The sequence below is a fragment of the Prionailurus viverrinus genome, chromosome B3 (assembly GCF_022837055.1).
Source record: "Prionailurus viverrinus isolate Anna chromosome B3, UM_Priviv_1.0, whole genome shotgun sequence".
NCBI classification, from domain to species: Eukaryota; Metazoa; Chordata; class Mammalia; order Carnivora; family Felidae; genus Prionailurus; species Prionailurus viverrinus.
Window position 1 is genome coordinate 113,792,612 of NC_062566.1, and position 13,010 is coordinate 113,805,621.

General features: G+C 45.5%; 1 protein-coding gene and 1 pseudogene across 2 annotated transcripts in view; one reads left to right on the plus strand and one right to left on the minus strand.

Moving 5' to 3' along the window:
• DPF3 (double PHD fingers 3) overlaps positions 1-13,010 on the minus strand; it is a 258,505-nt gene that overhangs the window by 191,830 nt on the left and 53,665 nt on the right. The window lies entirely within an intron of this gene.
• Positions 10,682-11,437, plus strand: LOC125167815 (RNA-binding protein PNO1-like; annotated as a pseudogene).

The window sequence follows — 13,010 nt, forward strand, 5'->3', positions numbered from 1 at the left end:
TTCCCTTCCCTTATGTTCATCTGTTTTGTCTCTTAAAGTCCTCATATGAATGAAGTCATATGATTTTTGTCTTTGTCTGACTAATTTCACTTAGCATAATACCCTCCAGTTCCATCCACGTAGTTCCAAATGGCAAGATTTCATTCTTTTTGATTGCCAAGTAATACTCCATTGTATATATATACACCACATCTTCTTTATCCATTCATCCATCGATGGACATTTGGGCTCTTTCCAAACTTTGGCCATTGTTGATAGTGCTGCTATAAACATGGGGGTGCATGTGTCCCTTTGAAACAGCACACCTGTGTCCCGTGGATAAATGCCTACTAGTGCAATTGCTGGGTCATAGGGTAGTTCTATTTTTAGTTTTTTGAGGGATCTCCATACTGTTTTCCAGAGTGGCTGCACCAACTTGCATTCCCATCTATTGAGGTCTTTTTCAAAAAAAAGAAAGAAAAAGGAAAGATGCCTAGGTGGCTCAGTTGGTTAGGCGTCCAACTTCGGCTCAGGTCATGATCTCGCAGCTTGTGAGTTCGAGCTCCGTGTCAGGCTCTGTGCTAACAGCTCAGTGTCTGGAGCCCACTTCGGATTCTGTGTCTCCCTCTCTCTCTGCCCCTCCCCAGTTCATGCTCTGTCTCTCTCTCTCCTTCAAAAATAAACATAAAAAAAGAAAGAAAGAAAAGAAAAAAACCACACACACACTTTATTTAAAAGAAGGAAGGGGAGCGTTATGGGTTGAATTGCTTCCCCTAAAATGCATATGTTGAAGCCCTAAGCCCCAGGATCTCATATCTCACAATGTGATCTTAGTTGGAAATAGGGTCACTGCAGATGTAATTAGTTAAGATGAGGTAATTAGGATGGGCTCTAATCCAGCATGTCTAGTGTTCTCATAAAAAGAGGAAATTTGGACACAGAGGCGTGCACACAGAGAGAACACCATGTGAAGATGAAGGCAGAGATGGAGGTGATGCTTCTAAAAGCCAAGGGACACCAAAGACTGCCAGCAAACCACCAGAAGCTAAGAGCCCTCTCCCTCAGGGCTCTCAGAAAGAACGAATCCTGCCAACACCTTGGTCTTGGACTTCTGGCCTTCAGCCTGTGAGGCAATAAGTTTCTGTTGCTTAAGACACTCAATCCTGTATCACAGCAACCTGAGCAGACTAATACAGGGATGAATATCAACATGAAATCAAACAAAAAGTGGCAAGGTTCATAAAGATCAACCCAACCATCCTAGAAACAAACATCATCAGCATCTTCTCCCATAACCAAGGTATCACCTAACCCCACTCCCATCCTTTAGCTCTGGAGTAAATGCCTCTCTCTCTCTCTCTCTCTCTCTCTCTCTCTCTCACACACACACACACACACACATGCACGCACACAAACACAACTTAATTTATAAATATAAAACAACAGAAGCATCTGACTTTATTACAATCCCATGCATCAATCCTGCACCACTCACCTAGGGGAAACAGACACTTGCCCAGAATAATGTTGAATGAATTAAAGGCACTGAAAGAAAAGAATATACCAGAAAAAAACCCTGGTAATTCTAGTTTGTCTATGGAACGGAAAGTATCCATTCTGTCAGTACCCAAGACATCTTTAGAAAGGAAGCGATAGCTTTCGCAACTGTGCCCACTCAGGGATTCCAGGGGCACCTAGCTGTGCACCCAAAACAGAGGCTCTCCCAGAGCAGGTGCACTAACAGGAGAATCCTGCACCCACCACACCTCCAGGGCAGGGCCCAGATCCCTACCAACACCTCACCAAAGTTCCCAGGAGTTCTTGCCCCCATCAGGCTAGAATCCTTTCCAGAGGTCTTTCTTGTCCTCATCCCTATTTCTACCACAAAGCAAAACAGAAGGACAAAATCTTGGTCATAAAACCCAAATGAGCTCAGGGGATTGGGGTGGAGGGAGGGCTTACAGGGAAGGTTTTCAGCTCACAAGACCCTTCAGCTGAGGTTTCAAAATGGCAGCTAGCTAAACTCCATTTGGTCTAAATCTGCTCACCCAAACCTCCCTCCCATTCCCCAGGGTGTCCATAGTTACCAGCACAGCCACCTGCAAACATGGAATCTGGATCTCCCTTCTTTCAAATACTAGGGAAGTGGGACCACAAAGATTACCTCCCAATGACAGAGGAGGCTAGAAGGGGGGAAAGAAGGGGAGAAGGAAGACCTTCACGGCAGCGTGCAAGGACATGGCGGGCTCGCCCCATCCCGTATCTCAGCTATTATGCATTCCCAACTGGCTTGGCCAACATCCAGAGAGACTCCAGGCTGGTGAGTCTGTGAATGTGAGGCAGAGATAAGCTGCACGGAGAGGGGGAGCTCACCCACGGTTATATATGGGCTGTAGTGCTGCCGGAGCAAGGAGCCAAGGGACTCTTCCATTTCCAAGACATTTCTGCACTCGGTCCTCTCCCCAAGATTAAGAATTCTCCTTTTTGGCTGCCTCCCTCTCCCTGGAACATAACTAAGCAGCTTGAGAACATGAAAAACTGGGGGGGGTTGGTAGGAGTCTTTAATGTGTGAAAATCACGTTGACCCTGGATACTTGTTTGCAATAAAACCGGGAGTAGGAAGCTCCTTTCTTTCCTTTATCTCTGGGACTGCCAGCATTTGAGAGACAGGGAGGGGCCGATCTCCGGCCCTGCCCTCAGCCCAGGGATTTGCTTTGGGAGCTCAGAAAAGGTGTGTTTCCTTCCAGGAGGAGGCTGGGCCTTTGGGGAAGGGCAGACACACGTGGACAAACAGATATGGGAGGAAGGCCTCGGAGGAAAGGGAACAGCATGAGCAAACCCTCAGAAGGGGTGGCTCTGAGGAGGACAGCTGGGGGAGGGACAAAGAAAAGTCTTATGGAAACTGAGGGATCTGGTCCTAGATGCTTATCCACCGTCACCAACGCTAGGATATCTCTGAATGTTCTCCTATGCACCCTCCAAAGAGCAAAATCCAGCAACACAGGGCCCCAGCAAAGTCTGGAGGAAAGGAATGTCTGCCCCGAGTTTTGCCCCAGGGTCAGACGCCTGGAAAAAATTCCTGGGATTATTTGGTGTTGTCTAAGATGGATTTGGAGCCACCCCGGCCGCCGAGAGATGTGGCTTTGGATCCGGGGCTGCCAGGACTGGTCTGTGGTGAGCTGAGGACAATTTCAGGTCTCAAAACTTTTGTCCTTGCTGTTCACCAATCTGAATCTCCCTTCCTCTCTCTTCCCTGTTCACTGAAATCCTTAAAAGCCATCTCCTTCCCCCGCTCCCCTGATCCCCTCGTTCCAAAGTAACCCACTGTCTTTTATGCTCCTTCAACAAGAACTCATCTCTCTATTTCCAGGTTTACTTGCCCGTCTTGTCTTATAATTAGTCTCACACCCCTCTAGGTGTATGCTCTCAAATGCCAAGAACTGGGTCTTACACATCTTTTTGACCCCTAGCACCCACTTCTCCAGAGCAGCCACTCAATAGATATTTATTGCATACACAGACCCCTAAGGAGTGACTGGCAGCGGCCGGCATTTCTCTTCCCTACATCCATTCATTCATTTGTTCAACAAACGTGTGCGTGCCCAGTGTCTGCCAAGCTGGTTGGTGACTCTCTTGCAGAGCACACTGGAACCCTTCAATCAAGCAGCTAAAAAGTAAGTGTCGGTATCTAGGCTTCAGTATGAGGCTTCTTTGCAGGTCCAGGACATAGAAAATCCCACAGGATCGCTACGGAAAAACCTGACCACGGCAGGGGGGCTGCAGCCTACATCCCAATGCCTGTACCTGTCCAGATGGAAAGTCAGGCCCTCAAGAAGGTCCCTGGGGGACACAGATTGTCTAGGATGTGGGTGAGGGCCCTCAAGGGTTCTGCCCAGCCCATCCGGGAAAAGCCTAGATACACCTATCACAGAGGATGGTAAGTCAACCCAATTGTCTATGTACACAATACTCTGGGAATGCTCAGTGTGGGGGAGCTGGGAATTTGGGGTTGGGGAGAGCTCAAAAAGTCATCTCGGCAGAGCAGATGCCATCCTGGAAGGGGGAGGATCCGCTGAAGGTCATGAGAAAAGTCTGCCCTGCTCAGGGATCAGTAAGTGCAAATTACTTGAGAAGCTGGTGTGTCCAGGAAGGGGGGGAGGGGGTTGATAGGGAACCAGGGGTGTGGGGAGAGGGCGGGGGTAGGTTAGGGATAGCCATTTATCCCGGTCTCTTTCAACTCCAAAATTATAGGATCCTAATCTGAACCCTCCCTGCCAACAACTTGAAAAAGTTGTCTGAGACCAGGGACATTTGGAGAGAAAGTTGAATAGTGAGTCAAATAATAAACCAAAAAGAAATCCTGAAGTCAAAACAAGGGATAAATGTTCCTTATCTCTCTCCGACATGCATCAAAGCAGCTAGCTGCTGTCTGCCCCAGCCTGGGAAGATGATCACGGTTTTTAATGGCCTGTAAACAATAGGACCAGCCTTTGTAATAAAGTTGAACCAATTAATCCTTTAGGCTTCCTCCCTGCACCCTGACGACTCCCAGCTCCCCCTGCTCTGAGGCAGGGCCACCTTCAAGAGTCTGGGAAATGGAGGGATCCAGCCCTGAAACGCAAAGCCTCTGAGAGCTGAGGTGGTTTGTGAAAGAGAATCAACCCTGTGGGTGACAGTGATGGTTCCCAAAGGAAGGTCAAAGAAAATTGCCTCTATCCTGATCTGGGTAGAAGGAAGAAGACTCCTCTTGGAAAATACAAAAACAAACAAACAAACGAAAACAAGAGACATGGTATACTAAGGAACTGGCACAAGAGGTAAACTCTGTTCTTATGTGGTGAGCTCATTCATTCATTCGGCAAACATTCACGCACTCCTATAGGGCAAGGCACCTGTACAGGTCCAAAAGTATACAGAGATTCCAAATACCTGCCCTCAGTGGAATTACAGTCTGGGAAGTGGTGCCGGGAATAAGGCATATCCACAGATATGGACAATAAAAGTTAGTAGGATAGTATGTGCAAAGAGTTACACAAGCCCAGACCTTTCCGTTCATGGTTTTGCTTCTGGCTTTGACGTATCACGTTCAATGTGGGTGACTGGGGCAGACCTTATTGAAAACAACAGGGGGATCAGAAAGAGGAGAAAGAAAATGGGACAGAAAAGAAAAAGGAAACCAAGCCCCTCCTTCCTGCCCCTGCTCCAAGCTCAGCCCTAGTTCTGGGAAAGCAAAGGACAAGTTGTCACTAGAAGTCCCCAGGCAGGTCCAGGCCACTGAGTCACAATTCAAGGCACGTATGCTCCTGTATCAACAAGGCACATTTTTGCTGAATTGCACAAAATTCTAGCCATCTGGAGTTTTCTATTTGATATACCAATTCCCGGTACCTGACAACCATGTAACCCTTTACGCTTAGCAATACCGCATATACGTGCATAAACACACATGCATGCATGCTAACGGTGATTGGTGATCGAATGAAGGAAATTCTAAGGCTTTTTCACCTGTGCTTTAAAAGCTAACATTCTCTCCTTTCGAAAACAGTGACAAATACATGTTTTGCATGCATGTAGCCTCTCATTTTTCAGCTCTTCAATAAACATTACTTTTATGTTCATGCCACCAGCAACCTTGGTTGGTAAACAAAGGCAAAACACTATCATCTCCATGTTAAATACTCCGCCTTTATCCATTTGTTTCCTACTCAAGAATGGTTGAGGGGCACCCTGGTGGCTCAGTCAGTTGAGCATCCAGCTTCGGCTCAGGTCATGATCTCATGGTTCATGAGTTCGAGCCCCACATCGGGCTCTGTGCTAACAGCTCACAGCCTGGAGCCTGCTTCGGATTCTGTGTCTCCCTCTCTCTCTGCCCCTCCCCCCTCCTTAGAAATGAATAAACATTAAAAAATTTTTAAAAAGAATCGTTGAACACCTACCATGTGCCATGACCATGCTGGGTATCACGTTTTCTAGCCAGAACAAGACAAATGCAAGCATTGCCTTCAAATGGGTCACAGTCCAGTGAGGGAGAGAGACAGGGAAATGCACTCCGCCTCCAGGATCTGGAGCAGCTTCCAGAGGAAATGATGGAGACAAACCTTAAAAGACTACTGTGAGAGGCACCTGGGTGGCTCAGTCGGTTAAGTGTCCACCTCTTGATTTCACAGTTCATGAGATCAAGCCCTGCATGGGGCTTCCACGCTGATAGTGCAGAGCCTACTTGGGATTCTTTCTCTCTCTCTTCTTCTCTCTCTGCCCCTCTCCTGCTCACACTCTCTCCCTCTCTCTCTCTCTCAAAATAAATAAATAAACTTAAAAAAAAAAAAAGACTACTGTGATTTTTGCCAGGTGGAAAAGAGAGGGATGGGTCAGCAATTTGTGCTCAGAGAAGAATGAGCTGTCTGGCATTTCCAGACCACGGAAGGGGTGAGGGGTGGTGAAGGGCAAAGGATGAGAAAGGAGACTGAAGAGGTTGGCTGGGCCCAGACCATGGAGCCAAGAAAGCCTTGCCAAGGAGTTTGGACTTTATCCCGTGGGCAATGAGGAAACCACTGAAGGTTTCAAGCAGAGGCAGGTGACATGATCAGATTTATGTTTTGGCAAGATTATTCCAGCTTCTGGGTGAAGAATACACTGGAATAGGAAGAGACTGGGCAGACTCTAGAGACAGTCCCTAAACAGAATCAACAGGACTGGGTTCCCCATTGAAGGTAGGAAGGAAAGGAGGTGTCAACCTTCGGGCTTGAGGGGCCCACATCCAAGACAGGAAACCAATAAGAAAGCAAGAGGCAGAGAAATTAAGGGCCTTGTCTAAGGTCACATAAATTACTGGATAGTGGATTGAAGCCAGGAACCTAAAATTCTTTCCAGTAGAAACCCCTTGGTTTGCCATGTTAGTATCAACCTGTGATTAAACTTGGCCATCATTTGCCAGTCTCACTTTTTGTTCCCTGCTTTTTCACGCGTGTACACTTTTTGTCCTAGGAAGACCATAAACTCAACAGGTCAAAATGTCTTTTGACCTCTCATAGGGCCTGGCACATACTAGGCACTAAGTGGTCAATGAATGTTTGTTATTAAATCACATCCCAGGAGCCCAAGGGCACCTTAAGCATTGTCTTACTTGTGACACAAGACACTTTCTTTCATCAATTCTTAACAAACAAAGTATTTTTAAAACACAATTCCTAGATCAAATAATTCCTAGATGTCTGGATTTCACAGTCCAGGAAATTTGTTACAACAAAAATTAGAGGTATCAACACGGTCTTGCCAATTTTTTTTTTATTTTGCCAAATAAGGACAATCTAAAACCCAACTGCCATCTATTAACTGCCATCTACTACTTTGTTTCTTAAAAAACATTTCATACGTATCCAAAAAGTCAGAATAATATAAGATTAAGGCTAATCCTTCAAATTAAATCAGAGTTCCTCAACCTTAGCACCATGGACACTTTAGGCCAATAAATCTTTGCTATGGGGATGAAGGGAGAAGAATGGGGGGGCTGTCCTGTGCACCTTGGGGCATTTAGCAGCATCTCTGGCTGCTATTCATAACATACCAGTAGCCCCTCCCAAGTTGTGACAACCAAACAATGTCTCCAGGCATTGCCAAACACCCCCAGGGGCAAAATCATCTCAGTTGAGAACCACTGAATTAAATAAAGCCTTACTAAAAATGTAGTTCTATTGTCCTTACCTTTTAAACCAGTGAAAACTTTAGCACAGACAGGCATCCATCCATAAACCAAAGGCACAGAGGCTAAGAGGGTGGGATTTGAAATCACACTTGAATTCAAATCCCAATTATTCCTCCTTCCTGTTGTCGTTGTCGCCTGACCTTGACCAACTGATTGCTCTAAACCTCCCTTTCCTCTCCTGCAGCATCTTCCTCGTCAGAGTGGTTGGCAGGATTGGATGGAATAGATACAACCCACTTAGCAACATGCCTGGCACATGATGGCCGGGAGAGGAAGAATGACCATTAATAATATTATTTCTAACACTTCTAAACACATAACACATTAACAATGGCTACCCAGATTTAAGACTGTCTGGATAAATGGACCCACACATAACACAGTAGGTCTTCAATAAACATTTATTGAATGAATGAATAAATGAACCCTAAATCACCCTGTTCCCACCAGCTCCTGTCTTCAACCCTGCCACATCTAAGTCCTTTTCTCCTTTACCAGAACTTTCCCAAATCGTACCCATGGGGATTAAATACATAAAAGAAAGTCTGGCCAGTCCAGGACCTCTGCCTGGGGCTCTATGGCGGTGGGGGGGGGGGGGGGGGGGGAAGTGTGGGAGGAATTGGGGCGGGGGGGACTTTGTGGAATTCTCTAGCAAGAGCAATATCAATCCACCACCCAACTACCTGCACTTGGAACAGCTCTTACCCCACCAATGAGAGCACAGCCTTGTTGAGGCCCACCACTAACACCACCCATGTCATCACATCTTCAGGTGGCTGCTATCCTCCCTAGATATTTAACCTGGAGGTAGGCCAAGGACAGAAAAAGGAGATGGCCATATCCTTGAACAAAAGTAGCTATAAAAGGGCGTGGGAAGCAAGGCAAATGACAAATTAAACAAACAGACAACCTCAAAGGAAAGGAGGTGGAGAGGCTCCAACAAAAGGGTCAGAGTTCCTGCTGCTTCCTGCATCCCCACCAAGCCCACCTCCCACCTCAGCAGGCAGACAGAGCACTGGTGGCTCTTACAAGGGGAGAAACACTCCTCATTATAAACCAGACATGCTCCTGGCTGAAGCCCAGCCAGCAATAAATTCTGGAGTTCATCTCACAAGCACAGTAAGTATCTTTGGCAATTTCCCGAAGGACTGAATTTTTCTGACCATCACAGGGGCATAGGACGTGAGCATGGGGCAGGGCGGGGACTTAAAAAAGCAGGTGATCCAAGCTCTCATTCTATAGATGGGGAAACTGAGGCTCACAGTGAGAAAGGAACTTGCTCAAGACCATCCACGGGGGCCCCACTCAGTGGCAGCGCTGAGCCAAGAGTTCAAGGCTTCAGTTGTAGCACTGAGCTTTGCCAGAAGCTCAGAAACATCCCCAGAAGAGGATGGTGTATTATGAACCAAATCTCACTCTTCCTGAAAAAATAAATGATCACATTCACAGCTTCACATGAGGAGAGGATTAACAAGTTCTCAGAAGGGGCCATTGATCTATGGCTTCTCCATCCATTTGGAAACTGAGAGAGAATAAATTAGTTCCACAGGAGGATCCAGCAACTAACTTCTCTACCCCGGCAAGCATCATTGGTCTTCTTCAGACTATCTGATACTATAACCAAAATACAAAGAGGATCGTAAAGACCATTTGGGGGAAATGTGCAAATGGTGGCTCTGAGTAAAGACTACAGGGGTGTTCATTGTACCATTCTTGCAACGTTTCGGAAGACTTGAAATTTTTCTAAGTAAAAATTTGAGGGAGAGTGAGAAAGCACTAAAGAATAATCTAAACTAAATTAAATTGTTGTTAAAAATTCGGAAAGGAACCAGAAGGGACCAGAAAGGGATTCAGAAGGAATCATTCCTTCAGTTTCACTCAGTTTCTTTATCTGAGGACTAACACCCTCAGGAAAAAAAAAAAAAAAAAAAAAAAGACATTGCAGAAGTTAGAGATGTAGGGTTCCAAACAAATATGTGATGCTGGTGTTCATAGTAGCCAGTAGCTATGGCAACCTTGGAATCCAATCTGATTTCAAATATTTTGTCCCATTAGCTCCCAAAATACACATATACTTGTCACATCATGTATCCTGGTGTTCTTGATTCAGAAAGTAACAAAAGTAACAACAGGCTATGGATGGGACAAATGTCAGAATCTTTCCCCAAAAATCCATCACCTTTGCAGTACAGGTGGCTCACAAAATCAATTAAATGCAGTTTAATTTCCATTCAGTTTGGAAATCCTTTCATATAAATAAGTTATTGAATCAAAATCCACATCCAAACCACAGTCTGCCATGTTCTCTATCTACAGTAGTATTTAATTGGCGCCATATTGGATCCATAATCTAGCCCTGAAAATCTATCCTTGGCCACACAGATAAAATTCATGCCAGTGGGACGCCTGGGTGGCTCAGTTGGTTAAGCATCCGACTCCTGATTTCTGCTCAGGTCATGATCTTACAGTTCGTGAGATAAAGCCCCACGTCGGGCTCCTGACTGGCTGGTAGCACAGAGTCTGCTTGGGATTCTCTCTCTCCTCTCTCTCTGCCCCTCCTCCCCCTGCTACTCATGCGCTCGCTCTCTCTCTCTCTCTCTCTCTCTCTCTCAAAAATAAATAAATCGGGGCGCCTGGGTGGCGCAGTGGGTTAAGCGTCCGACTTCAGCCAGGTCACGATCTCGCAGTCTGTGAGTTCGAGCCCCGCGACGGGCTCTGGGCTGATGGCTCGGAGCCTGGAGCCAGTTTCCGATTCTGTGTCTCCCTCTCTCTCTGCCCCACCCCCGTTCATGCTCTGTCTCTCTCTGTCCCAAAAATAAATAAACGTTGAAAAAAAAATTTTTTTAATAAATAAATAAATAAATAAACATTAAAAAAAATGTCATGCCAGTAGCATGGCAGTCAAAGCTTGGAGATTTGAGGTAACACAGACCATTCAAGAAACCTGAAAGAATTCCTATGGCTAAAATAAGAGATGAGGGGAGATTCCTGGGGATAGAAACGGAGATGGAGGCCCAGAGTGCAGGGGCCAAGAACGGCTTCACCCAAGTCACCCATGAGGTGGCTGGCGGATAAAGAAACCAGGCTGAGCAGCTGTCCGAGTGGGGGGAGGGCAGGGACATGGCCCACAGGGACACAGAGGAGGCCCGCCCCACAAAGAGGCCCATTTTCCCACCCCTCGCCAGGGACGGATTCCTGAGTGGAAAAGAAGAAAACAAGGAAAATTCCAGTCCCAGCTAACAGATACATGCTATTAAAAGAAAACTGGATGAAGATATTTACTCCTATTGTAGAATGTTTGGCACTCCAGATGCGCTTTAACTTAAAATCGAGGAATGTAGAGATCAGGACTTGTAAAGAAACCAAAGATGTTAGTGCTCTGACAAAAGCAGCTGGTTTTGTGAAAGCCTTTATTCTTGGGTTTCAGGTAGAGGATGCCCTTGCCCTCATTAGGTTGGATGACCTCTTCCTAGAGTCCTTTGAAATCACAGATGTGAAGCCCCTAAAGGGGGCTCTAGGGAGACCACCTGTCAAGAGGGATAGGAAGAATTGCTGGTAAAGGAGGAAAAACCAAATTCACCATAGAGAATGTGACACGGACATGGATGGTTTTGGCTGTAAGTTCACATCCTTGGCTCTTTCCAAAACATGAAGATGGCAAGAACCGCCATTTGCAACGTCATCCTGGGAAATCCTCCCTCAAAGGTTTATGGCAATATCCGAGCTGTGGCTAGCAGAGAAGCAGATCGTTTCTGATTTCAAATCAAGAGACTTTTTTATCTTGTCTTTGGACTCTAGAGAAAAAGCCTTCCCTCCCAACCTGTGGTCACAAGAAACCATGTGAAAAGTATTCCAGTCACTTTAAGGCTCCATCACTTCTGTTCTCAGCCAGAAGCATAAACAGAGAGGAAAGGTTTGGTAAAAGTCACACACAGCGACTTTGAGGATAATTTCCACATCTGAATGTGGCACACTATACTTACACATTAACTGTAATTTATCACTTCATTTTAAATAAAAGATTTGCATAGTTTATAACTCTTATGGGAGGGAAACTTCTGGTTGAAACAGTCCTGTATGAATTTATCAACTTATTTATAAATTTGTAACTTCTTATAAATTTATAAACATTTCTTGTCTATGGAGTATAATTAAAGGAATCACCCCACAAAAATAAATAAATAGATAAAATAATTAATTAATTAAAATAAAATAAGAAATGACGGGAGAATGAGCAGGGGAATATGAAGTTGGGAAGACAAGTAGAGATCAGACCCAAGAGGGTCTGAACACTCGACAAAAGAGGAGGAAGTTTATCCTTCAGGCAATAAGGAACCACTTTGAGATGGGAGGAATATAACTGGATCATTCCAGCAGAGGATGGATAGATGGAAGTAATTCAAAACTAGGGAGTCTAGTTGGAATGACAAAGACCTGACCTAAGGCAGTCAGTATGGAATGAAGAATGGAGGACAAGTTAGAGAGAGCTGCTAAAGACAGCCAATGCACAGAACTTGACAGGAAGAGGGCGGATGTGCCCTAGATAGAGAAGAAGCATTCCAAGACACCTCCAGCTTTTTTGACCTGGTAAATGATGCTGCCAGTCATCCAGACGGGGAACCCAGGAGAAGAGAAATGTAGTAGGTTTTGAACACGCTGAAGTTCCACCTAGATAGGCAGGTGTGGAGCTCCAGAGAGAAGTCCAAACTGGATATACGCATTTGAGAGTAATCATCACATATACGGTGGTGGACGCCATGGGTGTGGATGAGGTCAACTGGGAAGAAATTGACAACAAGTAAGAATTGGTTCAAGAACAGAAACTCTGGGGGAGAAAGCTGCTAAGGGCAGGTAAGGAAGAGGAGTCCTCCCCAAGAACACTGAGGAGTGGCCTAAAAGGCAGAGACCCCAGCCTGCTTTTAAGTGATCCATTCTACCCCTCCATCTCCACAGGCTGGTCACACCATGCTAGCGTAGAGGAAGTAACAACAACGACCAGCTAGCGTAGAGGAAGTAACAATAACATATTAAAACAAACTCTCTTCTTAAAAACAAAAAAGACAAACAACTCAATTAAAACACAGGCAAAGGATGTGAGTAGACATTTCTCCAAACAAAATACACAAGTGGTCAAAAAACACATGAAAAGATGCTCAGCGTTATTAGCCATTAGAGAAATGCAAATCGAAACCACCGTGAGATACCACATCACACCCACCAGCATGGCTAGAATCAGAAAAACAGATAATCACAAGTGTCAGCAAAGAAGTGGAGAAACTGGCCCCGCGCACGATGCTGGTAAGAATGTAAAATGTGCAGCCGCTGTGGA